Below are 12,941 nucleotides of genomic sequence, written 5' to 3' on the forward strand. Positions count from 1 at the left end.
GTTAAAATCTTCAAAGCAATTTCATTTATAAATTTTTTTCTTGAACTTTCTTACAAATCATCTTTACAAAATTATTACATGCAATACAGTTACCTCATAGATTGAGAAGTATAACTTATTCTGAATGCAAGTGTTTAGTGATCTTTTGAACATGATATTTCTCCCCCCTCCCGCCACCCCCCTTTTTTTTTTTTTTTTTTTGGTTTTCAAACAACTTGGTGGGAGTTAAAGGAAGTATAGAAATATTACTAAATTTCTGTTTGGCAACCATACAAGTGACTCTTGCACTAATTTGCTATGCCCTTGAGGCTACTGATAAAGACCTGTGATAATGACCACTAGAGGCAAATCAACCTAGCCCTTTAAAGCTTGACTAGCTTCAACTTTCTGGCGTAGTTTCTACTAGGGTCTCACCTGAATTAGCGAGAACACAGAGTCAGCATCTTTTACTACAGGTCAAGTGAGAACTGTTCCTTGGGAAATGATGTGGGTAATTCGGCTGAGAAATGTGCTGGATTGTGTGGAATTGGGTGGACTACTCAGCCCATTTTTTTCCCCTTCTATGTTTTCCTTTTATAATACTAGCTGGAAGTCTAGGAACTGCATTTTCAAGAATTCTTGTCATTATAGCCCTAGGTTACATTTTGCCAATAAGAGGAACTGGTCTAAATCTGGAGGGAATACAAAAAAGCAAAAGCAATTATTCTCGTGGCAGTGGCTAGCAATTACTAAGGCTTCAGAAACAAGGTTTTTCTAGCAGCTTCCCAGTGTCCTACAAAGAACTACCTGTTACAGTACAGTAGACAGTGAAATCAATGGCAGTGGTTTCCTATAATTTAAGCATTTCCTGATTTCCTAAATGGTAGAGCTGCTTCCCTAATCTTTCCCATCCCAAGCCTTTTAATTTTTTTCAGTCCCCTTTATCAAGATATTTACTCTTTGAAATACCTGGAATTACTTCTGATTTCTTAACCAAACCCCAATTGACACAGAGTCTTTGGAATAAAAGGTGTTATAACAGGCAGGTAGATAGATATGAGCAGAGTAATAGGGGCAGGTGCCAGGTAGCAGAAAACCACACATCTTGTAAACAGCTGGGGCCCATAGGCAAACAAAGAAAAGCAGAACCACCAGACTGACAGAAGACCATGCATTTTTGGTGATAAATGTCCTGAAAGCAAAGAAAGGTGCATAGTCAGCTACTAATTCAGGCCAGGCAGGGCCGTGTATCCCAACAACATGGTTTTTGCTTAAATCTCTTGGCTCCAAATATAAACTTTTGCTCATTATGCTCTCAACAAAATAAAATTAGCCTTACAGATAAGTACCCATCATGCACCAATGCCTTGACACTTCTGATCTAAGCTAAATAAGGACAAAAATCCCTTCTCCCCTCGGGAAGACAGAATAGGGATGAAAATCAGGGAAGATGACCCCCAAATTCCTTCCTCCCCAGTGAGTATTCCACCCCTCCATTTGTATGCCCCTCATAATCAGCTTGCCAAAGAAATCCAGGGCAGCAGCTCCTCACCTGTCTGCCTGCTCTCCCTCTGAGACCTTATTCTTGCTTAAATAAATTCTCACTTTACTTTTTCAACCTCTTTGCTTCCCCTCTGAATTCTCTCACAACTAAGAAAGAATCTTAAAATTTACAGGAACAAATGGATCTGGAATTTATTACCTTCTCTTTCAAGCTCTTTGGTGGTCCTGACTGAAGAAAGGAACCAAGGACCCCAGATAGGAACACACCAAGAGGAAAGGAGAAAATGGGCTGATGATCTGTGATGAACTGCAGGGTGGTGCATATGGGGAGAAGACCAGGAGCTGACTGTGGCTCAGATCATGAACTCCTTATTGCCAAATTCAGACTTAAATTGAAGAAAGTAGGGAAAACCACTAGACCATTCAGGTATGGCCTAAATCAAATTCCTTAAGATTATACAGTAGAAGTGAGAAATAGATTTAAGGGACTAGATCTGATAGATAGAGTGCCTGATGAACTATGGATGGAGGTTTGTGACATTGTACAGGAGACAGGGATCAAGACCATCCCCATGGAAAAGAAATGAAAAAAAGAAAAATGGCTGTCTGCGGAGGCCTTACAAATAGCTGTGAAAAGAAGAGAAGCGAAAAGCAAAGGAGAAAAGGAAAGGTATAAGCATCTGAATGCAGAGTTCCAAAGAAGAGCAAGGAGAGATAAGAAAGCTTTCCTCAGCAATCAACGCAAAGAAATAGAGGAAAACAACACAATGGGAAAGACTAGAGATCTCTTCAAGAAAATTAGAGATAGCAAGGGGACATTTCATGCAAAGATGGGCTCAATAAAGGACAGAAATTGTATGGACCTAACAGAAGCAGAAGATATTAAGAAGAGGTGGCAAGAATACACAGAAGAATTGTACAAAAAAAGAGCTTCGTGACCAAGATAATCATGATGGTGTGATCACTCACCTAGAGCCAGACATCCTGGAATGTGAAGTCAAGTGGGCCTTAGAAAGCATCACTACGAACAGAGCTAGTGGAGGTGATGGAATTCCAGTAGAGCTATTTCAAATCCTTAAAGATGATGCTGTGAAAGTGCTGCACTCAATATGCCAGCAAATTTGAAAAACTCAGCAGTGGCCACAGAACTGGAAAAGGTCAGTTTTCATTCCAATCCCAAATAAAGGCAATGCCAAAGGATGCTCAAACTACCACACAATTGCACTCATCTCACACACTAGTAAAGTAATGCTCAAAATTCTCCAAGCCAGGCTTCAGCAATATGTGAACCATGAAATTCCAGATGTTCAAGTGGGTTTTAGAAAAGGCAGAGGAACCAGAGATCAAATTGCCAACATTTACTGCATCATGGGAAAAGGAAGAGAGTTCCAGAAAAACATCTATTTCTGCTTTATTGACTATGCTAAAGCCTTTGATTGTGTGGATCACAATAAACTGTGGAAAATTCTCAAAGAGATGGGAATACCAGACCACTTGACCTGCCTCTTGAGAAATTTGTATGCAGGTCAGGAAGCAACAGTTAGAACTGGACATGGAACAACAGACTGTTTCCAAATAGGAAAAGGAGTATGTCAAGGCTGTATATTGTGACCCTGCTTATTTAACTTATATGCAGAGTACATCATGAGAAATGCTGGGCTGGAAGAAGCACAAGCGGGAATCAAGATTGCCAGGAGAAATATCAATAACCTCAGATATGCATATGACACCACCCTTATGGCAGAAAGTGAAGAGGAACTAAAAAGCCTCTTGATGAAAGTGAACGAGGAGAGTGAAAAAGTTGGCTTAAAGCTCAACATTCAGAAAACGAAGATCATGGCATCCAGTCCCATCACTTCATGGGAAATAGATGGGGAAACAGTGAAAACAGTGTCAGACTTTATTTTTTAGGGCTCCAAAATCACTGCAGATGGTGACTGCAGCCATGAAATTAAAAGACGCTTACTCCTTGGAAGGAAAGTTATGACCAACCTAGATAGAATATTCAAAAGCAGAGACATTACTTTACCAGCAAAGGTTAGTCTAATCAAGGCTATGGTTTTTCCAGTGGTCATGTATGGATGTGAAAGTTGGACTGTGAAGAAAGCTGAACACCGAAGAATTGATGCTTTTGAACTGTGGTGTTGGAGAAGACTCTTGAGAGTCCCTTGGACTGCACGGAGATCCAACCAGTGCATTCTAAAGGAGATCAGCCCTGGGTGTTCTTTGGAAGGACTGATGCTAAAGCTGAAAGTCCAATACTTTGGCCATCTCATGTGAAGAGCTGACTCATTGGAAAAGGCTCTGATGCTGGGACAGATTGGGGGCAGGAGGAGAAGGCGACAACAGAGGATGAGATGGCTTGATGGCATCATCAACTCAATGCACATGAGTTTGGGTGAACTCTGGGAGTTGGTGATGGACAGGGAAGCCTGGCGTGCTGCAATTAATGGGGTCACAAAGAGTCGGCCACTACTGAGCTACTGTACTGAACTGAATTGAACTAAGAATGAAAAAATATCTGCCCTTGAGCAGTCAGACACAATGACCACTCTTCAGAATTAGTAGCTGAATATGCAAATGACCACTAAAACTTGTAGCTTTGAAAGTATGCAAAGTGAAAGTGAAAGTATATCAGTCATGTCCAACTCTTTGCAACCTCATGGACTATACAGTCCATGGAATTCTCCAGGCCATAATACTGGAGTAGGTAGCCTGTCCCTTCCCAGGGGATCTTCCTGATCCAGGGACTGATCCCAGGTCTCCCACATTGCAGGTGGATTTTTTACAAGCTGAGCCACAAGTTCAGTTCCATTCAGTTCAGCTCAGTTGCTCAGTCGTGTCTGACTCTTTGCAACCCCATGAATGGCAGCATGCCAGGCCTCCCTGTCCATCACCAACTCCTGGAATTTACCCAAACTCATGTCCATCCCAAAATACTGGATGGGTAGACTATCCCTTCTCCAGTGGATCTTCTTGACCCAGGAATCGAACTGGGGTCTCCTGCATTGCATGTAAGGTATCACTTTTGTTTGTACATATACTGGACTCACTAGAGCAACTGCAGCATTAAAAACTGATGCATCATATTGCATTTCTTGGCCTCACAGAGAGAGAAAAGTCATGCTCAGCCAAGATCCTCCAAATCTTCCAATAGATTCACTAGCAGACTTGCCTCTGTGACGTTTCCTTCCTTTTTGTTATAACAGAAGAACTCAGGATGAACGAATTCAACACCAGTACCTCCTCCTGCTTTCTCAGTGATCTCCAGCTTTTAGTTATCCTGTTTCCTTTTCTATCTTCAGCCTCTTTGCCACCAACAAGGATATTAATAAGCATGCCAATATGCTCTGAGAAGTCACAAATACAAAAGGATCTCTTTTAAACAAAATAAGTCACTTTACCAAGTCTTTTATTGGCCAAACTTTTCCCAAAAGTTATTTATTTATATACTGCTTCTGTTGTGTGCGTTTTTTTTTTTTTAAACCCCCAAACTTCTGTCAACTCTTTCAGTATAGCTTCTTCACGTCTTAACTATTCCGTCAAAAAATCTTCTCTGGTTATGGGTATTCATTCATTCATACATGTTTTAATTTTACAAATATTTATATAGCACTACATTAAAAGTTGAACATTAAAAAAAGTGCAAGGGGAATTGTCCCTGCTTTAATTAATGATGTTTACGTTGCAAGTGCAATTAGCATCTTTTTGAAAATTAATTTATATTTTGTAATAGAAAAACAAACAATAATACAAACTTACTGCAACAAGTTGAAAAATATGAGGATGGATACATAAGATAAAATATAATATTCTGTCCCCAACTAATTAGCTGATATTAGCAGTTTGCTGTGTATTCTTCCACATATTTCTCTAATACATATAATTTAGCTTATAACACATGAAACTGATGATATTCTATTGTTTTTCACTTATAATAAACAGTATCAAAATATTGAGACTAACATATACTTACACACATATGGATTTTTGTTTACTTTTAAATAGCTGCTGAGCAATGAGTGAATGTATTTACTTTGTTGAGGAAATAAGATTTTTTTTAAAAATCTTCTGCCAAGCCAGAAAAATGGCTTCACAAAGGCAGAAGTGAGAGAAAATAATTTTATTTTTGAATGAGTATTAAGCCAGAACATGATGAGTCTCACAGGTAACCCACTAAGAGAACTAAGAGATTCCAAAGGCTGAAAGAAATCTCACCTTTCTATACAGCCAAGCAGACATAAGCCGTTCCAAATGGGTTCCCAAGGTAAACAACAACAATTATTCAAGTAAGAGGACTTGACAGCACCATAGTTCATTCTAAACTCACCTAATTGAGATGACCAATTATATTTGTTAATTGGATTTACCCAAATGCAAATTAAATTCTTACCTCTATGACAGGCGGTAGCTTTGCAGTTTGGTCATCGTTGGGCTCTCACAGAAACTGGGAGATATGGTGCTCCTCCTTGATGACTGTGTTTCAGAGAGATGGTTCCTAGGTCCTACAGAAAGATATTACCGAATTGTAAAAGTGACAAAGTACTTTTTGAAGTTTAAAAAGATTTACATACATTTCAAAGAGACTGAGAAAGTACTTATAATGATAAGTTTTCTAAATCAAATATCTAAGAAAAACGAGGGTAAGATATTTCTTCCCTTATTTTTCACAGGGAGAAGCAAATATTTTTGCTTTTAATTTGTTTTTGTCCTTACATCTTATATATCAAGAACCAAAATATTGACACAAAATTGGAGGTCCTTTTTAAATCACAAAATGTTATCTCCCAATAATTGAATAGTTGGGCTCACCAAGATAGTTAACTATATAGAAGATAGAAAAGAGACAATGGAAATCCTGAATAAAGATAAGAATTTATAGGATGAGGAAATCAGTAAGGAATGAAAATAACCCATATAGATACTATTTTTAGACAATTGAGCAAGATTAATTATCTATATACAAGCAAATTTTGCCAGCTTTTATTTTGGATAGGTAAGCAATCATGATCAAACACAATAAATTCCACAGATTATTTATCCTAGTTTAATAATAAGATCATGAATGTTGCATTGAAAAATACCCAAACTAAATCTGGTTGGAAATTAAGATGTTTCTCCTATTGTAGAAATTTAAGTATATATTGAAAAACCACAACTATTAAAACATCAAAGTAGAAATGAAATAAATCACAGTTAAGCAAATAAGAAAATGTCATACACTTATCTCATCATTTTATATCTGGATAACTCTCTAGTATGTTTCCCTTCTTCATTCAGATTTTGTCATGAACTTGATCAATCAGCATGCTTATATCACTGAACTATACTTAATTTTGTATTTCTGATCCTTTCATATTTCCTGGCTCAATGTTGTTGCTGTTGTTTTAGTCACCAAGTTATGTCCAACTCTTTGCAACCCCATGGACTGTAGCCTGCCAGGCTCCTCTGTCCATGGGATTTCCCAGGCAACAATAATAGAATGGGTTGCCATTTCTTTCTCCAGGGGATCTTCAAACTCACCACTCCTGCACTGCAGGTGAATTCCTTTTCACTGAGCCCTCTGGGAAGTCCCTTGGCACAGAGACAATATCCAATAACTGTTTAATAGATTAAATTTTAAAATAACTTTAGTCTAAACCCAATAATTGGTTACTGGATTAAATATTAGAATAACTTTGGTTTAAAATCATCTAAGGATAAATCTTGTTCTCATCTTTTTTCTTTAGAGGAATACTAAGTTTTCAAACTAAGCCCCCAAATGGTTCTTTTACTTTGCTAAATTATTTTTACAATATTAAAAGTAATTGCAATCATACAATCATACATTTGTTTGTTGCTTATTTGTATTCACTGTCATCTCAATCACACCTAATGGTTACTATTCACTGAGTGTTCACTATAGACCTGATATACATTTTATGAATGATGTCGACTTACAAAATAGTCACAGCCGAAAAGTTGAGAGCTATGTTTCATTTGATGGAAATATTTAGGACTTCAAGCCTAGGAGAAAACATCTCAAGTGACCCTGAGAAAACTGCTCCAAGGAGGCTAGGGGAGGAGCCAGACTATATAGAAATTTTACAACAAAGGGTAGGTAGTCTGAACATCGAAAGGTTATTGTTAATTAAAGGAAACCAGATATCTCAAGTTAAGGAATTTAGCACTTTTCTATGCATGGGAAGATGCAAGAGTTTGGGTTCAGTGAAATTGTTCTTTACATATGCATCTCAGCTCTCTGGGGCCAGTATGCTGCATACAGAGTTCCTCAGGGCTCAAAGTAGGGGGTGGTTGCAATCTGATGGCTGCCAGATCACAGGTGCTTTTCCTTCCTGAGTGCCTTTAGGCACTGCAGGACTGGAATCGCTGAAGACTGCAACATTATTGTTTATCAATATGGCAGGAAATACTCCACATCTTAGTCCCTCCCCATGGTCGGAAATTTCACCAATATTTGGGAGACATTTCATGACCATTTTTTTGGTCCCAAGGCACTGCTTATCCCAGATCAGGTAAAAGATCTTGTTGATATGCCACTCCAGGTGTTAGTTTTCAAGTTAAGCCCATTGGTAGATGGTTAAAAATTCTCTGGATCCTCTATCTTCTAACATATTAGGGTCCAGGAGATATTTCCCTTAATGTTTCTTCCCATACTTGGACTCACAATATTACAATTATTGATGGCATATAGAAGTATATTTCTGATCAATTGCTTCGAGTCACCTAGTCATCATCTTTGTTGGAGGCCTGGTTGCATACTGTAAAAGGCAACCCTCTTATAAAATAGACAGATAGGAGTAATGTGCCTAGTACCACTGACAAAGTCATGATGCAGCAGAGAGACAAAAGCATAAACAATTTGGAAACAAAGAACAAATTAAAACAATGATTAGTATAATTAGTTATAATCCAGTTGCAAAGACTGAGCAACCAAAGGAGCTATAAGTGACTTAATGAGCTATCTGCGGTTTCATTGTATAAGCTGTTCACACTATGCATGGCTTAATCTTTGAGACAAGCATATGCGATTGGCAGAACTAAGCAGGTAGAGAAAAGATAAGTGTTTCATCTCAGTTTACAAAGACATACTTTATCCATTTGTGGTAGGTCACAGCATAAGAGAGAAAGGTTAACTGGAAAACAGACTCAAGCTAGTATATTTTCCATCATCAAAGTTATAGATCATATATGTCAAATTATTCAATCCCATTAATTGATTTCCACTGATCCACATGAAGTGGCCAGGTTTTTCATTAGGGTTTGCCATTTGTTACCCAGTTCAGTACAAAGCTAGTGGAGGCAATGGAATTCCAGCTGATCTATTTCAAATCCTAAAAGATGATGCTGTGAAAGTGCTGCAGTCAACATGCCAGCAAATCTGGAAAACTGAGCAGTGGACACAGGACTGGAAAAGGTCAGTTTTCATTCTAATCCCAAAGAAAGGCAATGCCAAAGAATGTTCACACCACTGCACAATTGCCCTCATCTCACATGCTAGCAAAGTAATGCTCAAAATTCTCCAAGCCAGGCTTCAACAGCATGTGAACTGTGGAATTCCAAATGTTCAACCTGAGGAGAACATAGGCAAAACACTCTCTGACATACATCACAGCAGGATCCTCTATGACCCACCTCCCAGAATATTGGAAATAAAAGCAAAAATAAACAAATGGGACCTAATTAACCTTAAAAGCTTCTGCACATCAAAGGAAACTATTAGCAAGGTGAAAAGACAGCCTTCAGAATGGGAGAAAATAATAGCAAATGAAGCAACCGACAAACAACTAATCTCAAAAATATACAAGCAACTCCTACAGCTCAACTCCAGAAAAATGAACGACCCAATCAAAAAATGGGCCAAAGAACTAAATAGACATTTCTCCAAAGAAGACATACAGATGGCTAACAAACACATGAAAAGATGCTCAACATCACTCATTATCAGAGAAATGCAAATCAAAACCACTATGAGGTACCATTTCACACCAGTCAGAATGGCTGTGATCCAAAAGTCTACAAATAATAAATGCTGGAGAGGGTGTGGAGAAAAGGGAACCCTCTTACACTGTTGGTGGGAATGCAAACTAGTACAGCCACTATGGAGAACAGTGTGGAGATTCCTTAAAAAACTGGAAATAGAACTGCCTTATGATCCAGCAATCCCACTGCTGGGCATACACACTGAGGAAACCAGAACGGAAGGAGACACATGTACCCCAATGTTCATCGCAGCACTGTTTATAATAGCCAGGACATGGAAGCAACCTAGATGTCCATCAGCAGATGAATGGATAAGAAAGCAGTGGTACATATACACAATGGAGTATTACTCAGCCATTAAAAAGAATACATTTGAATCAGTTCTAATGAGGTGGATGAAACTGGAGCCTATTATACAGAGTGAAGTAAGCCAGAAGGAAAAACATAAATACAGTATACTAATGCATATATATGGAATTTAGAAAGATGGTAACAATAACCCGGTGTACGAGACAGTAAAAGAGATACTGATGTATAGAACAGTCTTATGGACTCTGTGGGAGAGGGAGAGGGTGGGAAGATTTGGGAGAATGGCAATGAAACATGTAAAATATCATGTAGGAAATGAGTTGCCAGTCCAGGTTCGATGCACGATGCTGGATGCTTGGGGCTGGTGCACTGGGACGGCCCAGAGGGATGGTATGGGGAGGGAGGAGGGAGGAGGGTTCCGGATGGGGAACACATGTATACCTGTGGCGGATTCATTTTGATATTTGGCAAATCTAATACAATTATGTAAAGTTTAAAAATAAAATAAAATTAGGAAAAAAAAAAAAAAACAACAAATGTTCAACCTGGATTTAGAAAGTCAGAGGAACCAGAAATCAAATTGCCAACATTGGCTGGATCATCGAAAAAGCAAGAGTTCCAGAAAAAAAAAAAATCTACTTTTGCTTTATTGACTATGCCAAAGCCTTTGACTATGTGGATCACATCAAACTGTGGAAAATTCTGAAAGAGATGGGAATACCAGGCCACCTGATCTGCCTCCTGAGACATCTTTATGAAGGTCAGGAAGCAGCAGTTAGAACTGGACATGGAACAACAGACTGGTTCCAAATAAGGAAAGGAGTACGTCAAGGCTGTATGTCGTTACTCTGCTTATTTAACCTATATGCAGAATACATCATGAGAAACTCCGGGCTGGATGAAGCACAAGCTGGAATCAAGATTGCTGGGAGAAATAGCAATAACCTCAGATATGCAGATAACACCACCCTTATGGCAGAAAGCAAATAAGAAGTAAAGAGCCTCTTGATGAAAGTGCAAGAGGACAGTCAAAAAGTTGGCTTAAAACTCAACATTCAGAAAACTAAGATCATGGCATTCAGTCTCATCACTTCATGGCAAATAGATGAGGAAACAATGGAAACAGTGAGAGAGTTTATTTTCCTGGACTCCAAAATCACTGCAGATGGTGACTGCAACCATGAAATTAAAAGAGTCTCCTTGCAAGAAAAGGTATGCCCAACCCAGAGAGAATATTAAAAAGCAGAGAAATTACTTTGCCGACAAAGGTCCGTCTAGTCAAAGCTATGGTTTTTCCAGTAGTCATGTATGGATGTGAGATTTGGACTATAAAGAAAGCTGAGTGCAGAAGAATTGATGGTTTTGAACTGTGGTGTTGGAGAAGACTATTGAGAGTTCCTTGGACAGCAAGGGGATCCAACCAGTCCATCCTAAAGGAAACCAATCCTGAATATTCATTAGATTGACTGATGCTGAAGGTGAAACTCCAATACCTTGGCCACCTGATGTAAAGAACCAACTCGTTGGAAAAGACCCTGATGCTGGGAAGTTTCAAGGCCAGAGGAGACAGGGATGACAGAGGATGAGATGATCAGATGGCATCACCAACTCTATGGACATGAGTTTGAGTAAAGTCCGGGAGTTGGTGATAGACAGGGAGGACTGGCGTGTCCTCCTGCAGTCCATAGGGTCACAAAGATTCAGACACAACTGAGCCACTGAACTGAACTGAGCCTATTAGGTATAAAACTTAAAATAGCATAGTTAAAGATTTGAGTACAATGCAATTAGCAGGCAACGTGGACATTTCTGCAACATATAACATTTTAGGATAACCAATAGAAATGACTGATAATATTATATCAAGACATCTCAGATATTAGGGAGTCCATATAAATTTTGCAATATTCATACTAATGACATTTATCCATACATTAAAACCTAAAGTTCACATTCAGTCACTGGACAATGGTTTTGAAATAAAAATATCAAATACACTTAGCTTAACATTTCTCTCTGAGATGTCTGAGAGATGTTTTTTTGAAGCACCCCAGAGTCAATTGGAGTCTAAAAGAGCTTTAGTTATACTATGATATTTGGGAAGTTTGTTAGAAATATTAAAAACATTTTAAAACATAACAGGATCATAGGTCACTGAAACAATGCTCATTCATTTAACCAAAGTCACAAAAACAATTAAAAGAAAATAAATACAGATTACTCAACAGCACACAAACTCTCACCATTTGTTATCAAAAAGGAGCACTTTTAATAGAAAAAGAAGTCAAATTCCAGTCTTGCATTAGCTTACTTAACAAAATCTATTTACTCAGTTAACTTCAATCAAAAGTCTGTTAATCCTGAATGTGCATAAAACGTTTTCCTCCTCAGGGTTTCTTTCACTTTCTGTATCCAGCCTGTTTCTCATTTTCCACCTAAATGAAATCAAACAGCTCACTTTTTTACTCAATAAAATGTAATTCCATTCCTCGTAACTTCCTTACTGAAAACAGACATTCTACTGCTTACGGTCTACTGAAATCTCAGCTATTCCGCTAGCTTTAAAATGAAGTCGCTCAGTCATGTCCGACTCTTTGCGACCCCATGGACTGTAGCCTACCAGGCTCCTCAGTCCATGGAATTTTCCAGGCAAGAGTACTGGAGTGGGTTGCCATATCCTTCTCCAGGGGATCTTCCCAAACCAAGGATCGATCCCGGGTCTCCCGCACTGCAGGCAGACAGTTTACCATCTGAGCCACCAATTACATGTTTAAATTATAATCCTCAACTCTTAAAACCTTAATTTTTAATAAAAGCTAAGAAGTAAGCAATTATGAACCATCTTTTATATTGGCATTCTATAGATTGGTGAGCATAAACATAAGTGATAATTTCTAAAAACATTTGAACATCTGAGACCATCTCAGGGTGACACCAAACATTTTCATTAATAGTGCTAAATAACTTTAGGACTCTATTTAGTTAATAATGTCTCAGTATCTTCTAACTATTTAATAAACTTTCATCATTTAACTTAAATAAGCATAGCTCTAGAACTTCAAGTTACCAAATATCCAGAAAGATTGTTTTAAGTAGACATTTCTAAAATAAAAGGTTTACCCAAAAGCTCTTATCTCAGTTACTTTAAAGTTTCATCATATCGAATT

At 38.3% G+C, this 12,941-nt stretch overlaps 1 long non-coding RNA gene across 3 annotated transcripts in view; it reads right to left on the bottom strand.

The window, feature by feature from the left end:
* LOC132345798 (uncharacterized) overlaps nt 1-12,941 on the bottom strand; it is a 198,254-nt gene that overhangs the window by 127,155 nt on the left and 58,158 nt on the right. For all 3 annotated transcript variants that reach the window (XR_009495362.1, XR_009495364.1, XR_009495363.1), the window contains one exon: nt 5,876-5,987. This is a non-coding gene — a long non-coding RNA (uncharacterized lncRNA). The remainder of the gene's footprint in view (nt 1-5,875; nt 5,988-12,941) is intronic.

Source organism: Bos taurus, chromosome 7, assembly GCF_002263795.3.
Source record: "Bos taurus isolate L1 Dominette 01449 registration number 42190680 breed Hereford chromosome 7, ARS-UCD2.0, whole genome shotgun sequence".
Lineage (NCBI taxonomy): Eukaryota > Metazoa > Chordata > Mammalia > Artiodactyla > Bovidae > Bos > Bos taurus.